This window comes from Protopterus annectens, chromosome 4.part1 (genome assembly GCF_019279795.1).
Source record: "Protopterus annectens isolate FY-2018-M chromosome 4.part1, PAN1.0, whole genome shotgun sequence".
Lineage (NCBI taxonomy): Eukaryota > Metazoa > Chordata > Ceratodontiformes > Protopteridae > Protopterus > Protopterus annectens.
Window position 1 is genome coordinate 382,900,055 of NC_056734.1, and position 13,862 is coordinate 382,913,916.

The 13,862-nt window shown below is 36.2% G+C and overlaps 1 protein-coding gene across 1 annotated transcript in view; it reads right to left on the bottom strand.

The window, feature by feature from the left end:
- PPFIA4 (PTPRF interacting protein alpha 4) overlaps window positions 1-3,746 on the bottom strand; it is a 1,641,692-nt gene extending 1,637,946 nt beyond the window's left edge. The window contains exon 1 of the mRNA XM_044070202.1: window positions 3,352-3,746. The gene's annotated coding sequence lies outside the window, so the exon portion shown is untranslated. The remainder of the gene's footprint in view (window positions 1-3,351) is intronic.
- Window positions 3,747-13,862: the final 10,116 nt, after the last annotated feature.

Here is a 13,862-nt window from a genome sequence, read left to right on the forward strand (position 1 = left end):
CGCGCCCATTCATGCATGCCTCCACACAGAAGACGCTCTAGCTGAGAATCGAACGGGACAACGTCTTGCTCTTATGCTGTGCTGATGATGTCATAAGAAGGCAGAAACATGCATGTCCACAGCTAGAGAGGTTTGGCTTTATTGGCATGAAATTGTCCATAAAAATATGTAAAAGTAAAAGAAAAAAGTCATGGACATTCAGAATTGCCATTTAGTTGAAACACCTGATATCCTTTAAGGGTAATTTACATATATCCCATGTTGCCTCTTATTCAAGAGGTTTAAGGTATCACACAGTGGAACTTTTAGCTTTGCTAGGTTTTTTTTAGGGTCTTGTAACTCTGGAACAGATGTTAAATAAAACATTTGTTTCTTACTGATCGAAAACATAGCACTCTCTAATCAGTTGTAACTTTGTAAGTACTCAATAACAGTGAAAATCAGTAAATAATAAACAAAAAAAATTGAACTGGGAAATGGTACAGACCTCCAGCTAGTTCAAAAAGATAAACTGCTCATTTACATAGATTAAAAACATCTAGTTACTCCCATTAAAGAAATACAGTTCTAATAAAAATCATGTTTATTCATTCACTTACTATCAAATACACAACATATTAATCTAAGTTTATTTTTTCATAATTTGTGTCAGAACTGTAAACAATGCACGCAGAAATCACAAAAAAGGGAAAATGGGCAGCTGTAATGACTGCACATTGTGTTTCATTATCTAGATGGTAAATGATAAAAAAATCTGGTCATACAGCATATGCCAGGAGCTTCAGGCTCGTCACCTGCCTGTACAGGTACTCATGTTTCATATTATCAATTGAACTGCAAATCCCAAGGGCCTTAAGCAATCCTCAAAATGATGCCCCATACACCTACAACCCAAACTCAGTGAATAATAAGCACCCTATTTCAAGGTGAAAATATATATATATATATATATACATATATATATATATATATATATATATATATATATATATATATATATATATATATATATATATGCACCTGACATCTTTAAACTGAACCAGAAAAAAGCAAAAAAAAGTGACCATTTTTACTATGAATTTTATGCTACCATAATTACTATTTATACCATTAATATTTTTATGTCTTAAACAATTCAGGTTTTTATCAAAGCTTTTATAATTCGGTGAATATATACTGTGCTATGTTTGCATGTATTTATAATATATATATATATATATATATATATATATATATATATATATATATATGTGTGTGTGTGTGTGTATACAAAAAAGATGTACACATTTTTGAAGGATAATTTAATAAAAATTATACTCTAAAAGAACAAAATTGCTGCCAGATTCTAATTAACCTGCAACTAGCACACAGGTGTATGCAATCTTTCGGTGAAGTTCCATAAAAGGAAGTAGAGATACATACTACCAAGTGCAGACCAAAAGCATATTAACCATGGCAACTGGCGAAGATTCAACAATGATGTAATCCTTTGCTACAAAAATTCCTACTGTGAGCTCTTGCCTGTCTTGTTGATTTTGCCGCTGTGTGGGAAATGAAGCTTATCAGGACCGATGGAGAACAGCAGACACAGAAAAAGACAGCATCGGTTTTTCAATACTGTTGTGGAAGAAGATGAACTAAAACATGACCCTAAGCTACAGTTAGTCAGAGAATGGAAGATTCAGCAAACAAGAAGCAAATAATTATCAGCACAAGTTGCCAGTTTTGCCTTTTTTCCTCTGTGAAATGAATCAGACCAGCATCTGATGAGAGAGCATTCTAAGTTGAATGAAACAAGTCACCTAGCAGCTTTAGGTTCAGGGCTACAGCTCCAGAATATGCTTACCTCACAGAATGTTTTGCATTTCCTGCTAAATATGCAATACTATAGACAATATGTCTAGAAAATATAACTTATTAGTTTCTTTTACCACAAGACATGCAAGTCAAACAAAATCTAGAAAGGTTTATCATGAGAGAATGCATAAAAGCAATGCTGAGGGTAACATTACTATCAGATAAGTACCAAATAAAACTGTAGTTTATAGCCTAGACAACCAAGATTAGACAATGTTTTAAAACATAAATCGAACATAAAAATTGCTTAATTCAAAGCTTTTTCCTCTAATTAGAGAGCTGCTCTCCTTTGATATTTGCCTTCTTTCAGAAACTACATTAGAGACAGTTATCTTGTTTTGTGCTGTTCCAAAAGTCAACAGTTCATAAAGCCTAGGCTACTAACATCTGAGACCAGAGGCCCCACACTGCTAGTGAGATGAATTATGCTACCTTTCATCTCCCCCAGAGAAACAGACAGCACTTAACTGTGCCCTACACAGCAAATTCTGCCAATGAACAGCACAGAGCTCCACTGTGCAAACTAACAGGAAAAGCCTTAGGACAATGCTCTGTGTCACTGGAACAATTTGTGCTATGCTGAAGACACCTAGGAAAAGAATGTATAAAATCAGGCGTGCAATTCAGTCAGGTTTACAGTAACACAAGACATTCATGTGAGTACATTCAAAAATGCCAAGGTTAATTCCAAACAAATATACGTTTATATGAGCAACAGAAATGCAGCAATTACTGCCAGGATTTAGCTGGCAGTTTTTAATCAGGAAGAAAAGACAGTTGCGCTTTGAGAGTCCTGACCATTCCTATGAATTGATATCCTCAATGTGTTGATACAGTTCAAATTCTGACACGGACAAGTTTCAGATACCTAAACTGTTATCATACGATCAGGCAAATTAAATGTGGCCAGACTCAGCTGTTGTGCAACGGTTGATGTATTTCAAGTGCAAGAGCCGAGCTTGTCAGCTATTCAGTAAAAAAACATGCACATTATAACTACTCAGAACTTAATTTCATTTGGTATTAAACAGCATTACTTCATTGGATGGTTATTAAAAATTAGCATCACCTTCAACAGAAAAGAGGACGTACAAATGGCATCTCTCCCAATACTGTAGCAAATGAACAGTAAATGGGAGCACACAGACGTGCATACAACACACACACACACACACACACACACACACCCCAGATGAAACCATGTAACCGAAAGCGTTATTAGTGTGACTATAACGCAATGAAACCATTGTTCCTTCTCGTAATCGACACAACTTTCAGACCCAATGCTTAAACTAACATCTGTTTAAAATAAACGTTGTACTGTATCAGTATTCACAAAAAATAAGCAAATCGTTTTTCTTTTAGCTATTAGCAAAGGAACGATGTGGTATGACACATTTCCAACTAGAAGAAATAACACTTTTTTAATGAACTGTATTAATAGCCTTAACACCGCCACCCCTCCCCCGAATAACTGTCACCCAGACAGCCTACCTTAGCATCCAGTGTGCAGTTTCTAAGGGTACCTTTGCAGACACACAGGGCAAGAAGCACAGCAGACTAAACCGGTTGAGCGTCAGCCCCAAAACCTGGGGAGATGCAGAAAAAAGGAAGAAAAGAAATGTTCTTTGGAAATGAAATATTGCAGTTAACCCAAAGTGTCAGGATTTCTAGCATGCAGGCCAGTTGGAAGGAATGATTTCAGCATGTCTGTAACCCGAGCGGCAGGGAGGTACACAATTGGCACCTATGTCGCACGGTTAGTCAGAGAGCGAGGGAGGCGAACCCACCCCCGCGCCGTGGCTGCGAGAAGTAGGGACCGTGGGATTTTCTGCTATTTCTGACCAAAGGCTGTACTCGGGCGATCCCAGATTTCTTTGCGTCGCACCGGCTCGCGCTTGCGCGCTCTGATCCTTCTAGGGTGGAGGGGGTTCTCTTTGCTCCCTCCCTTCCAGTGTTACTGAATATTTATTACAGAGCAGAAGAAGGGCTGCCTTGGGGACCACTGTTGGAAGCATCAGGCAAGGCTGATGTGGAAAAAATCCGAGCGCGCGCGTTGTGTGTGTGTGTGTGTGTGTGTGTGTGTGTGTGTGTGTGTGTGTGTGTGTGTGTGTGTGTGTGAGAGAGAGAAATATAAATAATGTTATATGTATTCTGAGTGTTATATACAATATGTGATCATGTAAAAAAGCATATCTCTCAACCTCTTATCTCCAGAATCAGGGGCAATTTTAGAAATAATCACGGACACTTTAAATATTAGTAATATTATAAAGAAGTTGACAAATAAGAGACTGAATTCACATGCGTTTGCTGAAGTAAATTAAATTAGTAACTCTAATTGTCAGTCATTTATTAAATGAAATCTACCACGTTTTTCGCCAGTTTTACGAGGAACTGTTCAAAATTTTGAGGCAAATCAGAGACATTTCCGAGGTATGGGTCTAGCCGTTTGGTATCATAAACGTGTTCTGTAGTATAAGGGCAGTCCACAAGTGACATAACTCTCAACCATAGCTCTCAGCATTCTATCTCCAAAATGAGGAACACTAGCCCTCATAATGTGGAACAAGTGGGCAAAATGTGGAACGCATACTAACGGCTTACTAACAACTTCATCTAGGAAGGTCATAGGATAGTTAAAACATTCTGGTTTTACTTAGAACAAATATATTTTAATGAATTAATAGGACTCATTTCTATTTACCATGGATATCACTTAAAAAATTCCAAACACTGAATATTGATAACTTCGAGGAACATGAACCTTTTTAGACCCCAAATGTAGGGAAGGTTTTCACCTTTTCAAATGCCCAAAGTGGGACATTTTTAGTAGAAATGTGGAGATTTTTCAGGAGAAAACATACCCATGGCCAGTGCAAAAGGACAGAGCTTCACTTTTTTTGTCAAAATAAAAGCTTGTTTTTGGAGCATTTGAGTTGCTTATGCTATTTGATATAATATCTGTGTTTCAGATACAAAATAACTGTTTTATGCAACTATTAAAGAATATTTAAGAAATATATTTTTCCTTAAAATCTCAGGACATTTGCCATTTTGTAGGTTTTTTTTTTTTTTTTTTTTTTGCAGGACACAACTTTCCAAAGTGGAACTGTCCCTCGCAAAGAGGGATAGGTAGTAACCCTATCCAAATGAGGTACATTCCTCATAATAAGGTACGCTTCAGAGTGTGCACTCAAACTCTATGCACGAAATCTGGACAAAACCTAAAATCGCGGGAAGGGGGGGATAAAGGCCCAAAAATAACAACAGATTTTGAATATTGCTCTTATAAACTTAAAACAGTTGCTAGAACAACAGGATTTGTGTTAGATGCATTTTCTGAAGAACACAAAGTCTGAAACTCAATTATATGTCATTATTGAAAGACTAATCATCAGTGATTAGCAAGAAAGCTTCACATTATATGAGGAAAAAGACCAAAAATATAAGGCAATAATATGGACTTTCTGCCAAAATCTGCACATTTGAAAGGTATGGTACAAACTCATAAAAATTGATAGATATACTACTTATTTATTTAGTTATTTATTTATTTATGCAATTTTTAAAGATTTTTATGTATTTATTTATTGTAAAAACATATTTATTGAAAAAAGAAAGTGCACTTATCCTCCAGTCTATGTGTATAAAAAAAAATCAAGTTTTGTTTGTTTACATTTTTCGTAAATTAATGTTTAGTGTTTTATAGTAATTGAAAGAGAGACAGTCCCCACATTTGTAAAACACCACATATTTAGTAAATAATTGCTAACAACTTTTGTGTATCCCACTTCTTTGTTAAGAAATGTGGAAGATATATTTTTCTAGATAAAAGTGTCATTTCTTGATGATGGCTGTCTATAATTAAACAAAGTGTCATTGTTATTATTAAACTGGCTGACCTTTGAACAAACTCCTTTAACCGGTTTCTAGTAATTTCAGGTTTACCTGGATTTAGTAATAATTGGGGGCTTTGTTTCAAAGTGTACTTGAGGTTGCTGGAAGTCAACAAAAATTGACTGTAGCATTATATAATTAACATCTCCTATTATGCTGTCTGGGTCAGAAATCTGACTTTATGAGAAGCAAGTTTGGGGGGACCTTAATAGTTCCCATTTCTCTCTTGGTCATTAAAAGTTTATACATATAATATTTTCAGAGTCGGTTGTATGATAAATGTTTATTTAAGGAACACGTTTCAAGATGAGTGGCCCAGGTACAAGTTTAATACATTCATTATGGCAGACTCCAACATATTTCCTTTATCCCCCTTTCTACATTTTTAGTTCGGGCTATGTTTAGTTTCCTGTGTAATGGTATGTAGTAAATGCATAAATTGTCTATTGAATAAGATTTTAGGTAGGTTATACAGCTTTTTATAAAAGGGTTATGCAGCAGTTAGTACTGTGATGAGTGTTATGTTACTTTTACAAGTTAGTTATTTTTTTTTAGCTTTTTTAATATTATTTGGTGTATATTTATAGATTTAACCACCATGATAGTAATACCATTTTCTGAATGGTTGATTGTGGGAGTGGCTTTCTTTTATTTTTATTATTTAAAGCTTTCATTTTAATGTTGGTATATTCTATGGGTCCATAGGTTCATAGGTGTATATTAGGCTAATGACCACTAAAGGCCTTTATAAGCCTAGACGTGCAACCTATATTTGTCTCATAAGTAATATGTTTTAGATGTTTATGTTGGGGTAATTGTTGGTTACAGCATGACTCACTGACTCCTTCTGTCCATCAGAAACATGGGTGCCAGACCAGAGGCGAATTTACAGTTTCTCATCCAAGTTACACTTAGACTATCAGATGGGAAATTGAAAATTCAGAGATATGGGTCTAGGCATCAGGTATCATAAATGAATTGTATAGTATAAGGGCTGTCCACAAGTGAGATACATGAAGAAAATTTCATTTTATGGATATGGATATGGTTTATGTAGCGATTATGTTTTTTTCTGTGTATGCAGTATGTGAAGTTTTTTTTTCCATGTTAATATGAATGGGGTTAAGTTACCGTGGTTGCTTATACAGCTGAATGCTGCTCAGTGGCTGATGGTGTGCAAAGAGTGGTGATAAATGCATAATGATGCACACAGAAATTATGAAAGTATGTATGCTGTGTGTGTCAAGTAAGCATTTTATCACATCCATTTATCAGTGCCCAGTATTAGGAAAATGTGTGTATGTGTGTCTCTATAGCTATGTCTATATATATATATATATATATATATATATATATATATATATATATATATGTGTATGTGTGTATATAAACACACACATGAATATAAATATATGTGTACATACATACATACATGTGTATGTACACATATATACATACATACACACACAAACACACACACTCATATATGTCTGTCTATACAGTATATGGTTAGTGGTGATTTGTTGTTAGATAGGAATATAATATATTATACTGCATGGGTGGGGATAGGTTTTGTAATGAGTGGCAAAGTCATGAGTCACAAAATGTCTTTCTCGCACTCCTGCATAATCAAATTATACATTTCAAACAACATCTACACCCTTCTCACCACATTCCATGTATCCATCTCGCTTTCATGTTGGAAGACGAGTTTTTTTATTTTTTAAGAATGCAAAGTGTATACTTGGAAAAGCAAGTGCAAAATACTGAAAACTGATTTCTTTTTCTAGTTATGTTTTTTTTCAGGAAAAGAAATGTAGGGTGTAGGCATAAAACATAGCACTCATTTTGCAGACAGTTGCATGCTGAACAACATTTGTGCATTGCAGTACCATGCTATCATGTTTTGTGTTAAAAGTTATATTTAATTTGCATTTATGAAAATGTTTTTTATATGTCATTTTGTTCAGCAATAAAAATATCAACTTTTGAAGCCGGTACCTTTTTTATATTGTTTTGAAGTTATTCACCTTTGTTTGTTAAATTGTAAAAAAAAAAAATTTTTTCTGTTTTTGTTTTTTAATTTTTTTTTTTATTTTCATGGGCCTTTTACTTAAGCATTAAAGCATGTGTCTAATGATAAACAGTCATAGTTTAAGATTTTGTTGTGATTAATACCAAAGTGTTTACAATACAAATGTATCTGCTTATTTCATATATGTTATCTGACTTTGAATATGGTGAGGCCGTGGTGATGCAGCGGTTGGCGTTGTCGCCTCACAGCAAGAGGTTCTCCCATTCGATTCTCAGCTGGAGTGCCTTCTGTGTGGAGTCTGCATGTCCTCCCCGTGGTCAAGTGATGTAAAAGACATGCAGGTAGGTGCATGCGTGAATGGGTGTGCCTTCCTTGAAGGCTGGGTGTCAGCCTGGCAACTCGGCACTTTAAAAATTCACTGCCAATCATTAGCAGACTGGAGTTCCGCTGTGGCAACCCCTAACCGGGAAAAGCTCAAAGACATTACTATCTGACTTTGAATATGGTGACAACTGCTGCAATAAATGAGAACAAGGTGAGTATTGCTACTGTAGCTGTAACCCTACTGTTTGTCACTGGCCAGGTGATTAATTCTCAGAATGTCAAACCCAAAATATTTCTGGCATTATGTAATAGTGGCTAGACTCAGACAAGAATGAGAAGTGAGTGTCATATTCACTTTCTCCCTTTTCTTTAAGTTTGTATGTTCTCAGAGTTAGTATATGTACAGTGGATATAAAAAGTTTACAGACCCCTGTTAAAATGTCAGGTTTTTGTGCTATAAAAAATGAGACCACAATAAATAATTTAAAAACTTTTCCCACCTTTAATGTAACCTATAAACTGTACAATTCAATTGAAAAACAAACAAATCTGTTAGGGGAAAAAATATAAAAAATAAAAAACGTACAATATACTGGTTGCATAAGTGTGCACACCTTTAAACTAATACTTTGTTAAAGCACCTTTTAATTTAATTACAGCATTCAGTCTTCATGGGTACACACCTGCCATTAATTAAAGAGACTGATTAATCCCAAATAAAGTTCAGCTGTCCTAGTAGGATCTTCCTGACATTTACTCAGTTGCCTGCTACAGCAAAAGCCATGGTTCGCAGAGAGCTTACAAAGCATCAATGGGATCTCATTGTTGAAAGGTATCAGTCAGGAGAAGGGTACAAAACAATTTCCACACCATTGGGTATACCATGGAACACAGTGAAGACAGTCATCAAAAAGTGGAGAAAATATGGGACAACAGTGATGTTGCAAAGAACTGGACGTCCCTCCAAAATTGATGAAAAGACAAGATGAAAGCTGGTCAGGGAGGCTGTCATGAGACCTACAGCAACACTGAAGGAGCTGCAGGAATTTCTGGCAAGTACTGGTTGTGTACTACATGTGACATCACTCTCCCGTATTCTCCATATCTCTGGTCTATGTGGTAGGGTTGCAAGACAGAAGCCTTTTCTTCTACAGAAAAACATCCAGGCCCATCTAAAATTTGCAGAACAATACATCAAGTCTCCCAAAAGCATGTGGAAAAATGTGTTATGGTCTGATGAGACCAAGGTTGAACTTTTTCGCCACAATTCCAAAAGGTACATTTGGCGCAAAAACAACACTTTGCATCACCAAAAGAACATTATCCCCATGGTGAAGCATGATGGTGGCAGTATCATGGTTTGGAGTTGCTTTTCTTTAGCTGGAACTGAGGCTTTAGTCAAGGTGGGGGGAATTGTGAACAGTTCCAAATACCAGTCACTTTTGGCCCAAAACCTTCAGGCGTCTGCTAGAAAGCTGAAGATGAAGAGGAATTTCACCTTTCAACCCGACAATGATCCCAAGCATACATCCAAAGCAAGAAAAGAATGGTTTCACCAGAAGAAAATTAAAGTTTTGGAATGGCCCAGCCAGAACCAAGACCTAAATCCAATAGAAAATCTGTGGGATGACCTGAAGAGGGCTGTGCACAAGAGATGCCCTCACAATCTGACAGATTTGGAGCGCTTTTGCAAGAAAGAGTGGTCAAATTTTGCCAAGTCAAGATGTGCCATGCTGATAGACTCCTACCCAAGAAGACTGAATATTGTAATTAATTCAAAAAGTACTTCAACAAAGTATTAGTTTAAGGGTGTGTACACTTATGCAACCAACTTATTGTACATTTTTTATTTTTCCCTAACAGATTTATTTGTTTTTTAATTGAATTGTACAGGTTATAGGTCACATTAAAGGTGGGAAAAGTTTTGAAATTATTTATTGTGGTCTCATTTTTTTATATCACAAAAACCTGGCATTTTAACAGGGGTGTGTATACTTTTTACATACACTATATATCTATACCTATATACAATATTTATATTTCAGAGGTGTGGGTGTGTTCCTATGTTGGGTCTTGCCCTTGCAAAAAAAAATGCTTTTTGTGTTTCCAACCTTTGGAGTGTTGCTGTTTTGACCAATAACCTCCCAAGGTTTTAAATGATTTAGTTTCAAACAATGACTTGATTAAATTTGATATAATTATTAATAGTGAAACTATTGCAGATATTTAAATTAATTGTAATATCTGAAAATGATCATTGAATGGAAATAAACAAAATGTCCTGTGTAGCAGCTCAGATATGTGGTGGACATTGTTAAATATTGAATTTGCTGGGTCCTAGTGTGTTACATGAAACATCTTGTGATATAGCTTAGGGAATGCAGGTCATAATGACTGGAGAAACCACAAGTCACAAAGTTGAATTTTCCTACTCTGACAGTGCCCACTCTTAATACAGAGTAGATATATTTGTATTTATCACCACTCTGGACATGTCTTCAAACATTTATCAGTGTATGTACACCATCAGTCACTGTAATTCAGCCCCATGCACAAAAACATAAATAAATAAATAAATAAAACTGCACACACAAAATCTGTACTCATCCCAAGAAAAATGCATCCACATATATCAAGACCGTACAAAGAAAATTAGTATTAAAACAGCTAATAAAATGGACACGCTAAAATTGGCTCTAGGCGTGAATGCATGTGTGTGTGTGCATTCCGTGGATGGTTGGGTGCTGGGCTGGCAACTCGACACCGTAAAACTCCACTGTCAATTATGAGCGGACAAGGTGATCCGCCGTGGCGACCCCTAACCAAGAAAAGCTGAAAGAGAGATTAAAAAAGCTAATAAAATAAAATCTGACATGAAATTCCACAACTAAATGGAAATTGGAATAGTATTACCATCAAAAATGGAGATGAAACTAAAAATATATGCTAAATAGCAATTAACTAAAACATATAAATACAATGTTCTTCCAGCATATCTTAACACAGTCCTCACTACACTATTACCATGGAATTACAAAATAGATTAAAATGTATCTAAGAGCTGCAAGAGGAATGTACCTACAAGATTGTCCATTCATAAACTGAGCATGAGCGAAATAAAGCCATATTCAACAAGTAAAGCAAACACTGCATCCTTCTGAAATAAATAGGAATCTGTAATCAAAACGAAAATGTGCAGATAGTTGATACTTGGAATATTTGGGGATCTGCCTTGTGTAATAAATAAAGTATCTTATACTGAAGGATTGGGGAGCTTACTTCATGAAGAGTGATTTTGCCACTCTTCATGAGACTTGTTCCCTGGAATTGCGGTGGTGGTGCTGCGGTAGTGTTGTCGCCTCACAGTAAGATGTTGTCCTGTTCGATTCTTAGTTAGAGCGACTTCTGTGTGGAGACATGTGTGAATGGGTGTACCTTCGTTGAATGTTGTGTGTCAGGGCTGGCAACTTGGCACATAAAAATCTACTGCCAATTATTAGCAGACGGAGTTCTGCTGTGGCGACCCCTAACTGGGAAAAGCCGAAAGACACAAACAAACATGAAACTTGTTCCATAAATGTACAGTAAAAAGATAATAATAGTAAGTAATTGTGATAATTTATCACATGCCAGACACTCCGTATTACACACACAATAATAACCGTCATCATAATTTACCACATACCAGATTCCTATATATTTTACACACACACACACACACACACACACACACACGCACACGCACACGCACACACACACAATACTAATTGTCATAATTTGCCACATACCAAATCCCTACATATTACACACACACACACACACACACACACACACACACACACACACACACACACACACACACAGAGACACACTTCCCCTCTTTCTCAGATGCATATGCTTACATACACATATAAACACAGGATACTGTTCATTTTATAGATGTGTATATGTAAAGTCTTAAGACTGTTCTGTATGGGTCAAAATATTAATTCACATGAAATAACTGTGTATTTTAATGTTGCTTTTGCTGACCATATTAATCCCACTTTGCCTCTAGCCTATTTTCACAGGCTACCCAAAGTGATATTTATTGAGACCAGTGGAGACTTTGCTGTGACACTATGGAAATTCTCCTACTCTTGTGAGGAAAGGATGCTGTTTGGCATCTGTTCAAATGAGGGCATAGACCAGCCATGCTTGTGGGAGGAGGAATGGACATGGAGACCGAAGAAGCTGAAAAACTGAGTCAAAAACTACAATAAGAATTTGAGGAAATCAGAACAGCAACACATCTGGGAAGTGAAAAGTTTTAATGTAACTTTTAAAAGAATGGATGAATGTAAACTAAGGAATGTGTTCAAAGCTTGGTAGAACTATCATTTATTTATGCTGAGATAACTAACTTAGCAAAAGAGATAATTTTTTTAATAGTTCAAGACAGATGCAATAATTGAAAAAATAGGTAGGAGAAGTTGAGAAACACTGCAAAAAATATCAGACATGCAGAAAACTGGAAAATATTTAAATTTGAACTTGAGGTGGGAACACTTTGTGGACTTGCAAATATGAAACCATTAAGTGTGCCATATTTCAAATGTGTTACTTGTCAGGCAAAATAAGCATATCATGTTCTAAAAAAAAACAAAAATGTTGTTTTAGAAGGGGGTGGCAAACTGTGTTAAAATGGCTGCTCGATGTGTAAAGAATGTGGACTCAGTGAACTAATTCTTTAAAACCCATGACATTTCTGGTTGGGAGCCATTTTGATTATTCACAGGAAGAATATAACAAGATACGGAAAAGGGAGAGCAGAAGGATGAATGCTTGAAGATGCAAAGAAGAGTCAAATGTAAGAAATAAAGATAGAGTGAAGGATTAAGAAAACAATGTACAGTGGGTGGAAGAAAAAATAAATCTTGCCATTGTTATACAGTAGCATGCTAAGAGTGGGAGAGGGATTAAAAGATGCATATAGGTGGCTAACACAGAAGTAAGCTGATAAACATAGTAGAGGGGTATTTGAGGAGTCTGTATGCTGGGTAAGGAGCTTTTATGAAGTGTGGGTTAGAAAATTATATGGAGAAGTGGAAGAATATAGCAATAACCCATGCCTGGGTGTGGGTAATGCGGGATTTACCCACGGTTGGCGTGGTTTGGTCCCGAGGGCGAAGCCTGAGGGACCAAACAAAGACAACTGTGAGTAAATCCCGCATTACCCACACCCAGAAGTGGGTTATTGCTATTATACTATGACATTATTTAAGAAAAGTAATAATTACTTCTCTTAAATAATGGCATTGTATAATGCCTCTTTGCTGCCCTTCCGCAGCTGGCTGGTATCCGCGGCAGTTCTGATGTACTGCGCATGCCTACGCAGTACATCAGAGCTGTGGCCGAAAGCAACGGAGAAAGCAAGATCTCCATTGCTTTTTACTGTTTCGCTATGTTAAATGGGTTTAACATAGTGAGACAGCTTTAAAATAAGCAACGGAGATCTCCGTTGCTTATTTTAAAGCTGTCTCGCTATGTTAAACCCATTTAACATAGCGAGACAGGTTTAAAAAAAAGCAACGGAGAAAGCAAGATCTCCGTTGCTTTTTACACACTGTGTCGCTATGTTAAAGGAGTTTAACATAGCGAGACTGCTTTAAAAAAAGCAACGGAGATCTCTGTTCCTTTTTTTAAACCTGTATCGCTATGATTTGGAGAAGAGGGACTGGGTGATAAGTTTTGGATTTTAATGTAA